Source organism: Portunus trituberculatus, unplaced genomic scaffold (genome assembly GCF_017591435.1).
Source record: "Portunus trituberculatus isolate SZX2019 unplaced genomic scaffold, ASM1759143v1 PGA_scaffold_212__1_contigs__length_76608, whole genome shotgun sequence".
In the NCBI taxonomy this organism is placed as follows: Eukaryota; Metazoa; Arthropoda; class Malacostraca; order Decapoda; family Portunidae; genus Portunus; species Portunus trituberculatus.
This window is the reverse complement of record NW_025541380.1, coordinates 6546-25000: the sequence shown is the minus strand read 5'-3', so window position 1 is coordinate 25000 and position 18455 is coordinate 6546. Positions and strand designations below refer to the sequence as shown.

At 39.8% G+C, this 18455-nt stretch overlaps 1 long non-coding RNA gene across 1 annotated transcript in view; it reads right to left on the bottom strand.

Annotated features, from left to right (window-relative positions):
* Positions 1–10216, bottom strand: part of LOC123500397 — a 12434-nt gene extending 2218 nt beyond the window's left edge. Inside the window, exon 1 of the long non-coding RNA XR_006673304.1 lies at positions 10058–10216. This is a non-coding gene — a long non-coding RNA (uncharacterized LOC123500397). The remainder of the gene's footprint in view (positions 1–10057) is intronic.
* Positions 10217–18455: the final 8239 nt, after the last annotated feature.

The following is an 18455-nucleotide window of genomic DNA, read 5'->3' as shown; positions in this document are numbered from 1 at the left end:
AAAGTCTGTATAAAACTTACTTTATATATATGTATATATATATATATATATATATATATATATATATATATATATATATATATATATATATATATATATATATATATATATATTTACCTTTATAAATTTTGGAGATCCTGAAGATTCTGTTTAATGCATAGCAAAATGTCGGCAATAAATAAGGAGATTGATGTTCTTGCTGGTATCCCTCTGTTCTACCTTATCTATTTGTCTATATATCTAGCTATGTATCTATCTATCTATCTATCGAGTTGGGTGTTGCACCAGTTGCTCTAGGTCATGAAAGATAGTAAAGTTGAAGGCTAGTTCACCAGGATGGTCAATGAAGGGTAATGACGCCCATCTCTGTGTGCTGAACGCATAACAATGATTTTTTTTCTGGCATGGAGACGTACATACCACACTTTTTTTTTTTTCTCTCTCTCTACTGAAACCTTTTAAACCTTTATTTAACACAAACTGTTTTCGTGTTATCCATGATACAGAAGTTGTCCACAAAAGGTTCTTAAGTTTACCGTCATATGTATCCCATGCACTTTATATTTCTGCCTGGGATCATGCCAAGTTTGTTCGTTCTTTAATTCGCCAAACACTCTTTCATAAATAGAAAATGTCAAAATCTTTCAAACTCCAACTTCCCTCGAGACTTCTGGCTTCTGGAAAAAAAACATCCCTAATAACAGTAATTCTACATTTTTCCCTTCTTTACTTTAACCTGATGCCACCACTGCCATCTAGTTGCCATCCTGCTGCTGCTACGTCGGCTGCTAAATCTGCTGTTAATGCTATATTTGCTGTTGGGAATAGCGATATGGTTGGTACCGATTCGCCGGTGGTTGATGGTGCGCAGAAGTCTTAACGCGGTAGGCAGACGTGGGACCAAGGAGCGAAAAAGTGATTAAGGAAGTGAAGAGTACCTACAAATTATTATAAATAGTTTCGTTGTTGTGTATATTGTACTACATACAAAATGGTGTCATACACTTTCCACTTTGTTCAGTTAAGTGACACATAGATAATAGACTGAATTTGTGAATATTTAGTCTATAGACAATTTTCTTATTTGTAAAGTACATAAAGAAATACAGTGGGATTACTATATTTGCAATGAATCTAAAGGGAATTATCAGTCTCATAAATATTTAAGCATTATATTTTTTAATATTAGTTGCATACCTCTACATTTAGATACCTTTAATAATGAATGTTTAGGTACTATTGACTTTTCTTCCGATGTGATTGGTCTATGTGAAACCCATTTGCATGACAATATCTCGTCTTTGTACAAGCTTAATACATATCAGGCATTCTACCAGAATAAGGACACCTCTGGAGGAGGCAAAATTCACTCAAAACTTTCTATGCAGTTACCCTAATTAAATTGATGGTCCACATAAATTTGTCACTCTACTACATATACAGATCCTTAGATTTAAAATTTTCAAATTTATCAAAAGAAACTAAGTTGTGGAATAAGATTTTGCCAGAGTTTAAAAATGTCTTGGAATGCATTTAAACTAAGAAAAAAACGCCAGAAAATACAGACTAAAAAGATGTATATTTGCATTTGCTTGCTTATTTTATTTGCCTTTGCTTTGTTTGCTTTTGTCGTGGAAGTCATGAATTTAAAAAGATTTTAGGTAACATTACTATTCACTTACATAATTGTTCATGATTATATTATTTGTTACAATAATGAATTTTCACAATATATTAAAATGTGTAAGCATATGACAACACTTGTATGTATATGTATGTAATTGATGTTTGTATATGCTTGTATATAGGTGTTTATTTACCTAATTGTATTTACCTAATTGTAACATACGGGAAAAGAGCTATGCTCGTGTTGTCCCGTCTCCATATCTATTAATGTCCAGCTTTTTCTTAAAATCATGAATATTCCTTGCGTTGACCACTTCCACGTCTAAACTATTCCATGCTTCCACCCTTCTATGAGGGAAGCTATATTTTTTCACATCTCTCCTATAAGTGGCCATTTTAGTTTTTTCCCATGCCCTCTCGACATTCTTCCATTCCACATACACAGATCTTCCCTATCCATTTTTTCCATGCCAATCATCACTCTGTATATTGCTATCAGGTCTCCCTTTCTCTTCTGTTTTCCAGGGTTGGAAGTTGCATTCTTTTCAGTCTGTCTTCATAAGTCAAATCTCTTAAGTCAGGCACCATTTTCGTTGCAGCCCTCTGTACTTTCTCTAGTTTCCTTATGTGTTTCTTTAAGTTCGAGCCCACTGTATTGTTGCATATTCAAGCCTCGGTCTTATCATTGCAGTAATTATTTTCTTCATCATTTCTTCATCTAGATATACGAACGCCACTCTTATGTTCCTCAATAAGTTCAATACTTCTCCAATTATTTTGTTTATATGTCTCTCCGGCGATAGGTCATTGGTAATTGTCACCCCAAGGTCTTTTTCTTCATGACTGGTTTTATGTCTTCATTTCCTATCTTGTACATACTCCTGATTCTTCTTTCACTCTTGCCAAACTCTATTTTCTTGCATTTTGTCGTGTTGAACTCCATTTGCCATGTACAGCTCCATTTCCATATTCTGTCCAAGTCTTCCTGGAGTAGTTCGCAATCTTTGTCACATCTCACTTTTCGTAACAATTTTGCATCGTCTGCAAATAGGCTCACATAACTGGACACCCCATCCACCATGTCATTTATGTAGACTGCGAACATTACTGGTGCCAACACTGATCCCTGTGGAACTCCACTCTCCACCAATCCCCATTCTGATGGTCTGTCCTTAATTATTGTTCTCATTTCTCTTCCTACCAAAAGTCTTCCATCCATTTTAGTAAACTGCCATGCACTCCTCCTACCATTTCAAGTTTCCAGATCAGTCTCTGGTGTGGTACCTTATCAAAGGCCTTTTTTAAATCCAGATATATTCCATCAGCCCAACCATCTCTTTCCTGTATTACATCTATCACCCTCGAATAGTAACATATCAGGTTTGTCGTGCATGAACGCCCTTTCCTAAAACCAAATTGACACTCACAAAGTATGTCATTTTTCTCCAAGAAGTCTGTCCATCTAGTCTTCACCACCCTCTCACACATCTTAGCTACCACACTTGTAAGTGACACTGGTCTATAGTTCAATGGGTCACTCTTGTTACCTGATTTATAGATTGGGACAATGTTAGCTCTTTTCCAGTCTTGGGGCACTACACCTTCCCTTAATGAGGCATCAATTACTTCACAAACTTTTTCTGCCAGTTGCTCCTGCATTCTCTTAAAATCCATCCTGATACCCCATCAGGTCCCACAGCTTTTCTCACTTCTAAACTCCCCATCATATTCTTGATCTCCTCCACAGTTACTTGAAACTCCTTCATAATCCCTTTCTGTTCCATTACCAGTGGTTTGTCAAAAGCAGTCTCCTTTGTGAATACCTTCCGAAAGCATCCATTCATAGCCTCTGCCATTTCCTGGGATCTTCACTGTATACTCCATTTACTTCTAAACTTTCAATACTTTCTCTATTTTTGATGTTGTTGTTCACATGTCTGTAAAAAGCCTTGGTTGGTCTTTACATTTATCAATTATATCCTTTTCTTGTTTCTTTCTTTCTTCTCTTCTAATCAACACATATTCATTTCTTGCTCTTTTGTAACTTTCCCACTGCTTAATCCGTCTTTTCCTTCTCCACCTCTTCCATGCATCCTCTTTTCTTGTTCTAGCCTTTTCACATCTATCGTTAAACCAGTCCTGCTTTCCAACTTCTCTATGTTGTCTTATTGGTACAAATTTTTTCTCACCTTCTTTGTATATTTTTATAAATTCCTTCCACTTTTCATTTGCTCCCTTAGCACTCTTGAATTTCATCCAATTTGTCTCTTGAAAGAATTTCTTTAGGTTTCCAAAATCTGTCTTGGCATAATTCCATCTTCCCACTTTATATTCTTCATTTCTTCTAGATTTCTCTTCGTCTATCACCTTGAACTCCAAAACTGCATGATCACTCTTTGCTAAAGGGCACTCCACCCTCATCTCCTCAATGACCATTGGCTCTGTACTAAAGACCAAGTCCAGTCTTGACGATGCTCCCTCTCCTCCAAACCTAGTATCTTCTTTGACCCACTGAGTTAACACATTTTCCATTGCCAGTGTCAATAGTGTATTTCCCCATGTTGTCTCTGATCCTTCCATTGACCAGTCCTCCCAACACACCTCTTTACAATTAAAATCTCCCATCATTATAGTTCGTTCACAACCACCCAACATTTCTTCCAGACATGTTCCTGTATCACTTATCATTTCTTCATATTCCTGTACTGTGTGTGTGTGTGTGTGTGTGTGTGTGTGTGTGTGTGTGTGTGTGTGTGTGTGTTTAAGAATATGTATGGACAGATATGGTGGTGTGTGTGTGTGCGTGTGTGTGTGTGTGTGTGTGTGTGTGTGTGTGTGTGTGTGTGTGTGTGTGTGTGTGTGTGTGAAGGGAAGAGAACCATCCAAGGGCAAAAAAAAAAAATAAATAAAAAAGGACCACTTGAGCACGGGCTGGGCTCTCTATAAAGAGAAAAACAACAGCCAAAATTAGGGAACAAATGCCTAGATATCTCTTTCTTAAGAGAAAACAAGTCGTAGGAAGTCAGAAATCTAGATACAGGGAGGGAGTTCCAGAGTTTACTAGTGAAAGGTATAAAAGATTGAGAGTACTGGTTAACTCTTGCGTTAGAGTTGGACAGAATAGGGAAGAGAAGAAGAATAGCGTGTGCAGCGAGGCCGCAGGAGGAGGGAAGGCATGCAGTTAGCAAGATTAGTAGAACAGTTAGCATTAAAATAGCGATAAAAGATAGAAAGAGATAAAACATTTCGGCGGTGAGAAAGAGGATGAAGACAGTCAGGGGAGGGAAGTAGATGAGATGAAAAGCTTTTGATTCCACCCTATATAGTAAAACTGCGTGGCTGGAACCCTCCCAAACATGTGAAGAGTACTCCATACAGGGGCGGATAAGGCTCCCATATAGAGTAAGCAGTTGGAGAGGCGAAAAAAAAACTGGCGGAGGCGCCTCAGAACGCCTAACTTCTCTGAAGCTGTTTTAGCAAGAAATAAGATGTGAAGTTTCCAGTTAGGATTTCAGTAAAGGACAGACCAAGGATATACAGTGTGGAAGTGGGAGACAGTTGAGTGTCATTGAAGAAGAGGGGATAGTTGTTTAGAAGGTTGTGTCGAGTTAATAGATGAAAAAGTTTTGGAGGCATTGAAAACTATTAAATTTTCTCTACCCCAGTCGGAAATCTTACAAAGATAGGTAGTCAGGTTTTTTGTAGCATCGCTGCGTGATCTGGTGACTTCCTGAAGGGTTGGTCGTCTCTGGAAGGACGTGGAAAGATGTAGGGTGATATCATCAGCGTAGGAGTGGATAGGGCAAGAAGGTCATTAATGAATGATAGAAAGAGAGTGGGTGACAGGACGGAACCCTGAGGAACACCACTATTAATAGATTTAAGAGTAGAACAGTGGCTGTCTACCACAGCAGCAATAGAAACGTCGGAAAGAAAACTTGAGATAAAGTTGCAGAAAGAAGAATAGAAGCCGTAGGAGGGCAATTTTGAAATAAAAGTTTTATGCCATACTCTATCAAAAGCTTTTGATATGTCTAACGCTACAGCAAAAGTTCCACCGAAATCTCTAAAAGTGGATGACCAAGACTCAGTTAGGAAAAGCAGATCACCAGTAGAGCGACCTTGACGGAAGCCATACTGGCGATCAAATAGAAAATTGAGAAGTGACTGATGTTTGAGATTCTTCCTATTCAGGATAGATTCAAAAACTTTACACAAGCATAAGATTAAAGCTATAGGACGGTAGTTTGAGGGATTAGAACGGTCGCCCTTTTTTAGGAACAAGCTGAATGTACGCAAACTTTCAGCAGGAAGGCTGATAGAAGTTGACAGACAAAGTTGAAAGCAAAAACGGATGCACAGTTTTTGAGAACAATAGGAGGGACCCCATCAGGACCATAATCCATGCCAGCGAGGGCATGAGAAACATTACGAAAAATTTTAATTGTAGACATGAAATAGTCAGAGGTAGGAGGAGAGGGAAGGACAAGCCCAAAATTATTCAAGGTCGAGTTGTGAGCACAGGTTTGAAAGAAGAATTCAGCTTTAGAGACAGAAGAGATGGCAGTGATGCTATCAGGATGAAATAAAGGAGGGAAAGATGAAGAAGTGAAGTTATTGAAGGTGTTTTTGGCTAGATGCCAAAAGTCTCGAGGGGAGTTTGAGTTTGAAAGATTTTGACATTTTCTACTTATGAAGGAGTGTTTGGCATGATTCCAGGCAGAGATATGAAGTGCGTGAGATTCAGGAGATGGAAGGCTCAAGCACCTTTTGTGGGCAACCTCTCTATCATATATAGCGTGAGAACAGGCTGAGTTAAACCAAGGTTTACAAGGTTTAGGTTGAGAAAAAGGATGAGAAATGTACGTCTCCATGCCAGGTACTATCACCTCTGTTATGCCTTCAGCACAAAGAGGTGGGTCTCTGACACGGAAGCAGTAATCATTCCAGGGAAAATCAGGATAATACCTCCTCAGGTTCCCCCAACTGGCAGAGGCAAACCACCAGAGGCACCTTCGCTTTGGGGGATCCTGCGGAGGAATTGGAAAAATAGGACAAGATGCAGAAATAAGATAGTGATCGGAGAAGCCCAACGGAGATGAAAGGTTGACAGCATAAGCAAAAGTATTAGAGGTGAGGAAGAGATCAAGAATGTTCGGCGTGTCTCCAAGACGATCAGGAATACGGGTAGGGTGTTGCACCAGTTGCTCTAGATCACGGAGAATAGTAAAGTTGAAGGCTAGTTTACCATGATGGTCAGTGAAAGGCAAAGCTGGTGGTGAACATTGAAATCTCCAAGAATGGAAATCTCTGCGAAAGGGTAGAGGAACAGAATGTGCTTCACTTCAGAAGTTAGATAGTCGAATAATTTAATATAGTCAGAGGAGTTAGGGAAGAGATAGACAGCACAGATGAATTTAGTTAGAGAGTGACTATTGAGTTGAAGCCAGATGGTGAAAAACTCGGAAGATTCAAGAGCTTGAGCACTAGAGCAAGTTAAGTCGTTGCGTACATACACGCAACATCCAGCTTTGGAACGAAAATGAGAAAAGAGAAAGCAGGAGGGGATAGAGAATGGGCCATTGTCAGTTGCCTCAGACAGCTCTGTTTCGGTGAGGAAAAGAAGATATGGTTTAGTAGAGGAGAGGTGGTGTTCTACAAATTGAAAATTAGATCTAAGGCTGCGAATGTTGCAGAAGTTAATGTAGAAAAAGTAGAGGGAAAGGTCAAGGCATTTGTGGTCGTCATTGAGAGAGGCGTCCGACCTGGGAACATTGTTGGTCCCCTCCCCAGAAGGGGACTCCGAGGCATGGTAAATTGGAGTACCCATTTTTTATTATAATGTTGTTGTTTTTTAAGTGAAGGGTGTATGTGTGGTAAGTGCATATAGTTTTGTGTGAAGAAGGAGAGTTGTCTTTAGAGGGTAAGCTCTGACTACCCCTTGAGTTGTGAGGCACAAAGGGAAACGTTCAGCGACATTACAACTAGCTTTAATGGAAGGTTCACAGCATCCCCTGAACCAGTGCTATTAGAACTCACTGGGAGTAAGTTATTTTTTTGGTAGGTATCTACTACCTCTTCTATGTGTGTGTTTCTCTTGCCTTGTCTACAGCTACATATAATTAGTTCGTATTTTCTTTTTTATTATTATATTTAGCAGCTGCTAACACAGCAGGGCACATAGTCAACAGACAACTTAGAGCTCAGTGGAAAAGGCCTGTTGTATAGTGGATTTATTTTTTAATGTCATATCAGTGTCTATGAGAAGCCAATAAAATAATTAATCAATTAATCACCTGTCTCTGTGGTGAATTCTTCTCTCCAATCTTTGCTTACAACTTCACCTTGGATTAATGTGGTCTTGACCCTCTCTCTCCTCTTCCCTTTGACTATTTCACGCCTTCAATTAAATATTTCCGTAATGATGTTTTCCATGCCCTCGCTGGCCTTAACCCTTAAAAGGCTTATGAACCTGATGGGGTCCCTCTTATTATTCTTAAAATTTTTGTTTCCATGCTAGCTCCTTGCCTAGCTAAATTCTTTCAATTATGTCTATTTACTTCTACCTTTCCTTTTTGCTGGAAATTTCCTTATATTCAGCCTATTCCTAAGAAAGGTGACAATTCTATATAATTACCCAGATTACCGCCCTATAGCTTTCAATCTCTTCCTTCTTTAAAGTTTTTTTTTTTTATTTATCCTCAATATGAATATTCTCAAACATCTACCACTTCACTGTCTTCTATCGGAACACCAGTATGGCTTCAGTCTAGGCCCCTCTACTGGCGATCTGGCTTTCCTTGCTGAGTCTTTTTTTTTTAGAGATTTTGGTGAAACTTTGCTGGTGTGTTAGACAAATCAAAAGTTTCTGGTGGAATCTGCCACAAATCTTTGATTTCAAAACTGCCCTCCTACAGTTTTTATCCTTTTCTCTCTGCAACTTTATCTCTAGTTTCCTTTCTGTCCGTTTTATCACACCTATGTTGGACGGCCACTGTTCTTTTCCTAAATCTATCAACAGTGGTCTTCCTAAGAGTTCTGTCATACCACCCACTCTCTTTCTATTATTTATTAAAGATCTTAACTACACTTCTTACCCTGTCTACTCTTACGCTGATGATGCCACCCTGTATCATTCCACGTCATTTCAGAGACGACCAACCCTTCAGGAAGTCATCAGATCAAGCAGGAACGCCACAGAACGCCTGGCGTATGATCTTTTTTTTTTTATGATTGTCATTAGGACTGAGGAAACTTAGTAGTGTTCAGTGCCTCAAAGACTGAATCCTCCTTCTATTAACTCAACACAACCTTCCAACCAAATAACTCCTCTTCTTCAATGACACTTATATATATCCCCTTCTTGTATACTGAATATCCTCGATCTGTCCTATATTCATAATCAAAACAGGAATATTCACATATAATTTTCCTACTACAACAGCTTCTATAAAGTTAGGCGTTATGAGGCGTCTATTCCAGTTTCTTTTTATCTCCTCTCCAACTGCTAACTCTGCACAAGGGCTTTATCCGTCCTTGTATGGAGTGTTTGGGTGGGTTCGATTCAAACAGTTCCATTAGAGAGGGTGGATTCAAAAGCTTTTAGGCTCATCAACTCCTCTACTGTGACTGACTGTCTTCAACTTATTTCTTACTGACGGAATGTTGCATCTCTTTCAATCTTTGATCGCTATTTTCATGCTAATTGATTCACTCATGAAGCTAATTGCATGCCTCCCCTCCTTCTTCTCACCCCTTTTCTGTCCAACTCTCTAATGAATGAGTTAATCAGTACTCTCAGTCATTCATATAATTTTCTGGTAAACTCTCTGCCGCTCTTGTATTCCCATCTTCATATGATTTAACTTCTTTTAAAAAGGAGGTTTCAAAGCAGTTATCCCTTTTTTTCGAGTGACCCTTTGGCCTGTATGAGGAGAGGCTTGTTTCCCCCCCTTCAAAAAAAAATAAATAAATAAATAAATAAATAGAAAAAAAATAAAATAAATTAATAAATAAATAAGTAAATAAATAAATATATATATATATATATATATATATATATATATATATATATATATATATATATATATATATATATATATATATATATATATATATATATATATATATATATATATATATATATATATATATATATATATATATATATATATATATATATATATATATATATATATATATATATATATATATATATATATATATATATATATATATATATATATATATATATATATATATATATATATATATATATATATATATATATATATATATATATATATATATATATATATATATATATATATATATATATATATATATATATATATATATATATATATATATATATATATATATATATATATATATATATATATATAATACAAGTTTTTGACTACATACAGACCTCCAGTATAAAGTAACACAACACCAAAGAAGTCTTGCAGTTCGAGGGGTCTGAGCTTCACGTCTGTGATTGTGGAGGTCGTAATCGTCTCCAGGCAATTTGAAGCATTTCCATGGGCAGCACTGTACATATGTTCTAAGATGCCAGATTCACTCAAACTGCTGATCCTGTAAGGAGAAGGAAAATTCGATTTTTTTTTCTTATTTTGCAGGACACTTTTATTTTATGATAATTAGGTATAAAAATCTCCCTTTGCTCACAATTCCACCTTGGATCATTCTAATTCTGAGCTTGTCCCTTCCTCTTCTCCTCCTTCTATTTCATGTCTACAATTAAAATTCTTTGTAATGATGTTTTCCAAGCCTTCGCTGGCGTAAACTCTCGAAAGGCTTATGATCCCTCCTATTCTTCTCAAAGCTGTGTTTCCATGCTTCCACATTGCCTTGCCAAACTCTTTTAACTTTGTCTACCGACTTCTACCTTTCCTTCCTGCGGAAGTTTGCCTACATTCAACCTGTTCCTAAAAAGGGTGACCGTTCTAATCCCTCAAAATACCGTCCTATAACTTCAATCTCTTGTTTGTGTAAAGGTTTTTAATCTATCCTGAATAGGAAGATTCTCAAATATCTGTCACTTCATAATTTTCTATCTGATAGAGTCTGGTATAAAGCTTTGATTTCTAAACTGCCCTCCTACGACTTCTCTTCTTCTCTCTGCAACTTTATCTCAAGTTACCTTTCCAACCTTTGCATTGCTGCTGTGGTAGACAGCCACTGTTCTTCTCTTAAATGTATTAATAGTGTAGTTCCTCAGGGTTCCGTGCTGTCACCCACTCTCTTTCTGTTATTCTTCAATGATCTTTTCAACCAAACTTATTGCCCTATCCACTCCTATGTTGATGATACCACCCTACATCTTTCCAGGTCCTTTCAGAGACGACCAACCCTTCAGGAAGTCAACAGATCACGCATGGACGCTACAGAACGCATGACTTCCGATCTTTCTAAGATTGGGGAAGGGAAAATCTAGTAGCTTTCAATGCCTCAAAAACTCAATTTCTACATTTATCAATCCGACACAACCTTGCAGACAACTATCCCCTCTTCTTTAATAGCCCTCAAATGTCCCCCTCTTCCACACCGAAAATCTTCGCTCTGTCCTTTACTCATAATCCTAACTTCATGTGTCATCTCTTGCGAAAGCGGTTTTCATGAAGTTAGGAATTCTGATGTGTCTCCGCCAGTTTTTTTTTTTTTCGCTTCTCCAACTGCTCACTCTATATAAGGGCCTTATCCGCCCCTGAATGGAGTACTCTTCGCATGTTTTGGGGGCTCCTAGTCACACAGTTTTACTAGATAGGGTGGAATCTAAAGCTTCTCGTCTCATCAACACCCCTCCTCTGACTAATAGTCTTCAGCCTTTTTCTTATGGCCAAAATATTGCATCTCTTTCTATCTGTTATCGCTATTTTCATACTACCTGTTCTGATTTTGCTAACTGCATTCCTTCCCTCCTCAAGCGGCCTCGCTGCATAAGGATTTCTTTTTTCTCTGATCCCTGTCCAAATCACTCCAGATGGGAACCGCCTTCTTGTGGTGGGGGGCCTTGCGTGCCCCTGTGACCTGGCGAGCTAGGCTAGAGGGGGCTTAGGCCCCTGCTCTGCCCTTTCGAGTGGTAGAGGGCTATCCATGCTAGTAAGGTCCCCAGTGAGGGGCCAGACTAAATTTTTCCTACGTAGGCCGCCAGTGGAGCCACCCGCTGGAGGGATCGCCCAGTAAGGGCCGTCCTGTGCTGGATGGTTGGGTGTCCAGGCTGGGATGCTTTGGGAGGGGGTCTTAGCTCTGTCGTTGACAAACTTTCTGCATTATGTGGGGCCTTTTTTTAAAAGGATTGGTCCGCATGGAGACGAGGCGAGGTACCCCGTCCACGGCAGCCAGCGCTTGCTCCCATTGTCGTCCCAGTAGGTGGTTCCCCTTGCCCCTGAGGCTAATCTTTTGTGTTACTGTTTTTTTATGGGAAAACACAAAAAATCTTCAGGGTCTCGTGAGGTGGCTGACCTGGCCCACGAGACATCATCTTCAGGTCTGAGTGGGAAGGAGGATTCCCCTCCATATAGTCTTCCAGCAGCAGTTTCCTGTTCTGAGGGTCGCATTTTTGCTGCATATGACTCCCTTTTGATGGTAAATGTTAATCCATCATTTTCCTATCACGCCTTGCACTCACTTCTCAAGGTGTATGGCACGGTTCTTCGTATTCGACTTGTTAATGATAAGGACTTTCCATCTAACCGCTGCTATGTGACTTTTTTGTCATGTGACGAAGCCCGTCTGGCTTATGAACATGTAGCATCTCTGCCCCTTGCCGAATCTGGCTTTAAAACTGAATTCCTCCAGTCACGTAATATTTCAGAGAGTGACATGGATTACATCCCAAATGTTTTTGAAAGCTACTTAGAGAATTCAGTTCCAGAAGATCGCCACATCCCGCCTCCACGTTGGTTTGTGGTGTACTATAGAAATGGGCGTGGGAATTTCATCCATGCCTCCCGTTACCTATCCAAAGAGATCGGCACGATTCCTGAGGGCAACCTCAAGAAGTATGGTAAGGGGGTGCTAGTGGGAGCTAAAGATATCACGCAGGGAAGGATGTTGCAACATCTACCATGTCCTTCTGACAGCATGTTTGAGACTACTAAGGCACATCCCACCTTTAATTACAGTAAAGGTTGTGTGTACAGTCAGGATCTTTACGAATTTCCTGAAGAGGAAATACTGGGTATGTGTCCTAACTCAGTCCAGAAGGTGACTAAGATGAGGAATTCTAACAACATGGTCCTTCTAACCTTCTTTGGTTCCAATCTCCCAGACCGTGTTCATATCGGTCCTATCAACCTTAGGGCGAGGTGCTTTGTTTCTCGCCCTTTTCAGTGTTGCTCTTGCTATGGGTACGGTCACGGCAAAAGCACATGTAAGGAAGCTTCTCGATGTGGTAATTGCTCTGCACTAGACTCACATTCTGAGGAGCATTGCAATGCTGCTGCTTATTGTTTTCATTGCCGTGATGCTCACCAGGTACGTTCCAGGCAATGCCCTAGGTTTCGCCTGGAACAGGATATTTTACAGCTCGCTAACAGTCAATTCATCAGTCTAGGTAGCGCCCGCCGTGAACTCCTGTACCGCAAGAAGGACGGTACTGGTGCGACATCTTATGTTTCATTGGCCGCTCGCTCTTCAGCGGAGTCTGCGGGTCCGAAGACAACTCTTCCTGCTACCTCTCGCTCTGTTGGGGCAGGTGGTCCTGTCATCTGGCTAATAGGTTTGTCCTTTTGTCCGACGACTCAGTTGAGTAATCTCTTAGAAGTGACGAGCATAATACGGACTTGACAAAAGTAACCCATGTAGTAGATGTCCATTTGCCTCCTGTATCGCCTAAGCCTTTAAAGGGCATGACCAAACGGCACTGCGGCTCTGCGGAATCATTAGATTTAGCTCAGCCTAAGCAGTCTAAGTTTTCTCCCGGTGCACATACTCGTGAGTCCTCCAGGGACCACTCTGCTACGGTAGCTCCAGTAGTTACTGTTCAGCCTCTTGTGACATCCGCTGTCTCAGATCGGGCTTCTTATGATGAGGATGGTCTTCGCATGGAGACGTCTGATAATATTGTCACAGCTGCCCCTCGTGGACCAACTGTGTCAAAAAGTGCAATTCAGCCTGACCCTCGTCCTCCGATGATCGGTAGGTGTGATGATGGTTCGCATCACTTACCGGTAGGCCGAAAGGCAGCGGTCCAACCGACCCGGCACATCACAACTCCCAGTGTCTTCTTGTCGCTTGAATATTTCTAGTCAGGTGAGTCATGGGCAGCCCCTTCAAAAGGCTCGCCCGTCCACTGCACCTAAATAGTCATCTTCAAGCTTCTACAGTGGAACTCTAGAGGTCTTCGCGCCTCGTGGAGAGAACTCCGAGCTTTACTGTCGGAGTTCTTTCCAGCCTGTGTAGCTCTGCAAGAGACTATGCTTCGTGATAGTACTTATTCTAGTCCTCCTGGCTATCGTGCCTTTTTAACACTCCTTTCCCTGACCAGGGCCACCACGGTGGCACAGCTATCCTTGTCCGTCAAGACATACCTGTTGTCCCCTTGCAACTCAACTCTCCCCTTCTAAGCCACAGTCCCGGCCCCCACGCTGGGTTTTAGACAAGGCAGATTGGCCTCGATTCACAGACCTTACATCTTTTATCCGTCCACTGGCTGACTTTTCTACTTGTGCTGAGGCTGTTGATTATTTTACCGGTTTTTTTTTTATTTCAGTACGGCTTCAGACAATCCCTAGGAAGTCAGGTAGCTTTACTAAGCGTCCCGTTCCTTGGTGGAACGCAGCATACACTAAAGCTGTGCAAGAGCAACGGGCGGCTTTCTCTCGTCTCCGGCGACATCGTGGGGACCCGCAGTGCCTGGAAGCTTTTCGGCGCTGCCGGGCTCGGGCCCGCCGCGTTTTGAAAGAGGCACAAAGAGAATCTTGGAAAGCTTATGTGTCTTCCATTAATGCCTACACTCCTCTTACGGATGTCTTTAACAAAGTCCGCCGAATTACTGGGAAGTATTCTGCTCCTTCTCCACCAGTTTTGTTGTCTGCTGGGCGAACAGTTGCAGACCCCAGGACTGTCGCCGACCTCTTCGCGTAGCACTTTGCCTGTGTTTCCCGGAGGCATCCTGCAGCCCCGGGCGCACGTCACCGCCAGAGAATGGAATCTCTCGGCATAAATTTTTCTTCCACAGGAGGGGAGTCTTATAATGTCCCCTTCTCTGCCTCCGAGTTGCGGACTGCTTTGTCCCAGTGTCATGGTTGGTTATTGGCAGCTTCCTGTTGTGTCATTATGCCCTCCTACCATTGATGGCAAGAAGGATCTTCCACCAGCTCTGTCCCACTCACGGTTTTTAGAACACTTTTTCACTCATTCTGATGATATTCCCGTTTTTACTGATGGTTCCAAATCCGACGCAGGCGTTGGGTTTAGTATGGTTTTCCCCTCTTTTTATCGGTCTGGTAGCCTTCCTTTGGCAGCCTCCGTCTTTACTGCGGAGCTGTCTGCCATAGTCCTAGCTTTACAGATAATTTTTACTCTCCCGGTTTAGTCTTTTACAATTTTTAGTGACTCTGGCAGTGGTCTTACTGCTCTTTCTTGTTTTATTTCCCTTCACCCACTGGTTTTATCAGCCCTGAAGTGGATCTATCTACTTACCAGAGGAGGATATCGTGTTCGATTTTGTTCGGTCCCTGATCACGTAGGCTTTCCAGGGAAAGAACACGCAAATCGCCTCGCTAAAGAGGCAGCAAATCATGCTCCATCTCCTGCCCTTGTACAGTTTAGAGACGTATTTCACTCTATTCGTGTGGTGGTTGCAGCATCATGGCAGAGGAGATGGCAAACAGGGGTTGCAACCTCGAAAATGGGAGAGATCACTACTTATACTATCCCACAGTGGACATACTCCCATATTCGGGATCGCCTTGCACAGACATTATTGGCGCGACTGCGCATAGGTCACACGTACCTTACACAAAGGTACCTGTTGACCAAGGACACACAACCTTTCTGTGATGACTGCTAGGTGCCACTTACGGTTCGGCACCTGATTGTTGAGTGCCCCAGTCTAACTGACTTAAGACACCGCTACCTCTACCGCTGTCGCGATAGACATAGCGGTGTCTATTATATATCTAAGGTCATTGGACCACAGTGTCTGGCACAAGGTCATGATGTTTTTAGATTTATGGGAGAAGCTGGCCTTCTCCCAAAGCTGTAAATTTTATTTTTATTTTACACTATGTATTTTTAATGTTTTATTTAGGTTTACAGTATTTTTACTTCTTAGCTTTTTAATTGTAATGACTTTTAATTGTTTTAATTGAATTGTTTTTAATTGTTTTTAGTTATTTAAAATTTTTATTTTAAAAAGATTTTGGTTCAATTGACATTGGCTGTTGCGGCGCCTACGTCCATGCATCCATCCGTTTCCAAATATCTAATGCAAGAATTAACCAGTACTCTAAGTCATTCATACCTTTCTTTCACTTATAAACTGTGTGTGTGTGTGTGTGTGTGTGTGTGTGTGTGTGTGTGTGTGTGTGTGTGTGTGTGTGTGTGTGTGTGTGTGTATATATATATATATATATATATATATATATATATATATATATATATATATATATATATATATATATATATATATATATATATATATATATATATATATATATATATATATATATATATATATATATATATATATATATATATATATATATATATATATATATATATATATATATATATATATATATATATATATATATATATATATATATATATATATATATATATATATATATATATATATATATATATATATATATATATATATATATATATATATATATATATATATATATATATATATATATATATATATATATATATATATATATATATATATATATATATATATATATATATATATATATATATATATATATATATATATATATATATATATATATATATATATATATATATATATATATATATATATATATATATATATATATATATATATATATATATATATATATATATATATATATATATATATATATATATATATATATATATATATATATATATATATATATATATATATATATATATATATATATATATATATATATATATATATATATATATATATATATATATATATATATATATATATATATATATATATATATATATATATATATATATATATATATATATATATATATATATATATATATATATATATATATATATATATATATATATATATATATATATATATATATATATATATATATATATATATATATATATATATATATATATATATATATATATATATATATATATATATATATATATATATATATATATATATATATATATATATATATATATATATATATATATATATATATATATATATATATATATATATATATATATATATATATATATATAGAGAGAGAGAGAGAGAGAGAGAGAGAGAGAGAGAGAGAGAGAGAGAGAGAGGTCTCTGCGGGTACAGACCAAACCATTGGTGTGCAGTCTGTGGCCGAAAGGCGTCACCGACAACAGACCACCAGTGCACCACAGAACCCTGCACTAATCTCTGCCACGTCCACTGCCTGGCCGGCGCGGCTGAGTTTAGGTGCGGCGACACAGGTCAGCTCCGCGCCTGGGCGGGGATTACTGACCCTGTCACTTTTTTTGTGGATAACTCACAAGAAAATTCCTCTTCCTCGACTCTTCCCTATATCCCACCCACGGATCTGGTTGAGGAGCAGCCGGAGGACGGCCTCGATACCCTACCGAAGGAGGAGCTGATAAAACAATTAAGAAAGCTTCGTAGTGAGTTAGCCACGACAAAGAGCCAGCTAACGAGCTACAGATCCGTAACTGTAGGCCTGGCCGAGAAAAGATGTGTGCTAGTGGAAGCATTATCCATAGTGGACACCCTCTTGGCTACTCATGCAAGCGAGGACCTGCACCAGAGGTCAGTGGCATGTACAGCAAGACCTCACAAACTTCCTGATGAGGCTGTATCCGTTATCCCCGCGGACACGCAAGAAAGTACGTCTCTATCCCTACATCAATCAACCTCCAGCATCCTTCCACACCTAACCCGGCACCTGTAAATGTGGTGGAGCAGGGACAAGTAGGAGTACTCACCACAGGTATTCCTTCTCCATCCACACCTCATCCTTCACCTGAATTACCGGAGGAAAGAGGTCAGGCGCCATCCCAAGTCCCTCCCACACCTTCACCTCACCCCTCGCTCGTATCAGCGGAGGAAAGAGAGGAAGGGCGGTCACTTGCTCCCCCACCATCATCTCAGCCTGAGACATCAACAGGGGTGCCGAGGCGACGAACGCAAACAAACGGCAACAGATCTGAAGGAGGTCAGGCAGGAGGGCAACACCGACCACCCAGAAGAAAGAAAACAGTGAGACGAGGGAACTCACAATCAGAAGCAACACCATTACCACTACCACAGCAAGGACGACCTCAGAACAGCAGTAGTCCGCGTTACACACCGCAGCAGCGTCCTAAAAAGGTGTGTGAATACTGCCAAGGTCGCTTCCACTCAGCTTTGGATTGTCGTGTGAGGGCTGCCGACGAGAGACAACAGGAGCTGGTGCAGGCAGTGAAACAGAGTGGCCAGGAGACGTTACTCGCGCTGAGAAACGTTACTTGGCAACTTCACCAGCCTGCTTCACACCAGAGGCTGGCCGCGCCCCACTGGTGACTCCTGCAGGACCGCCAGCTTCTCGGCCCCTGGTCCCTCGCCCCTTACCCAT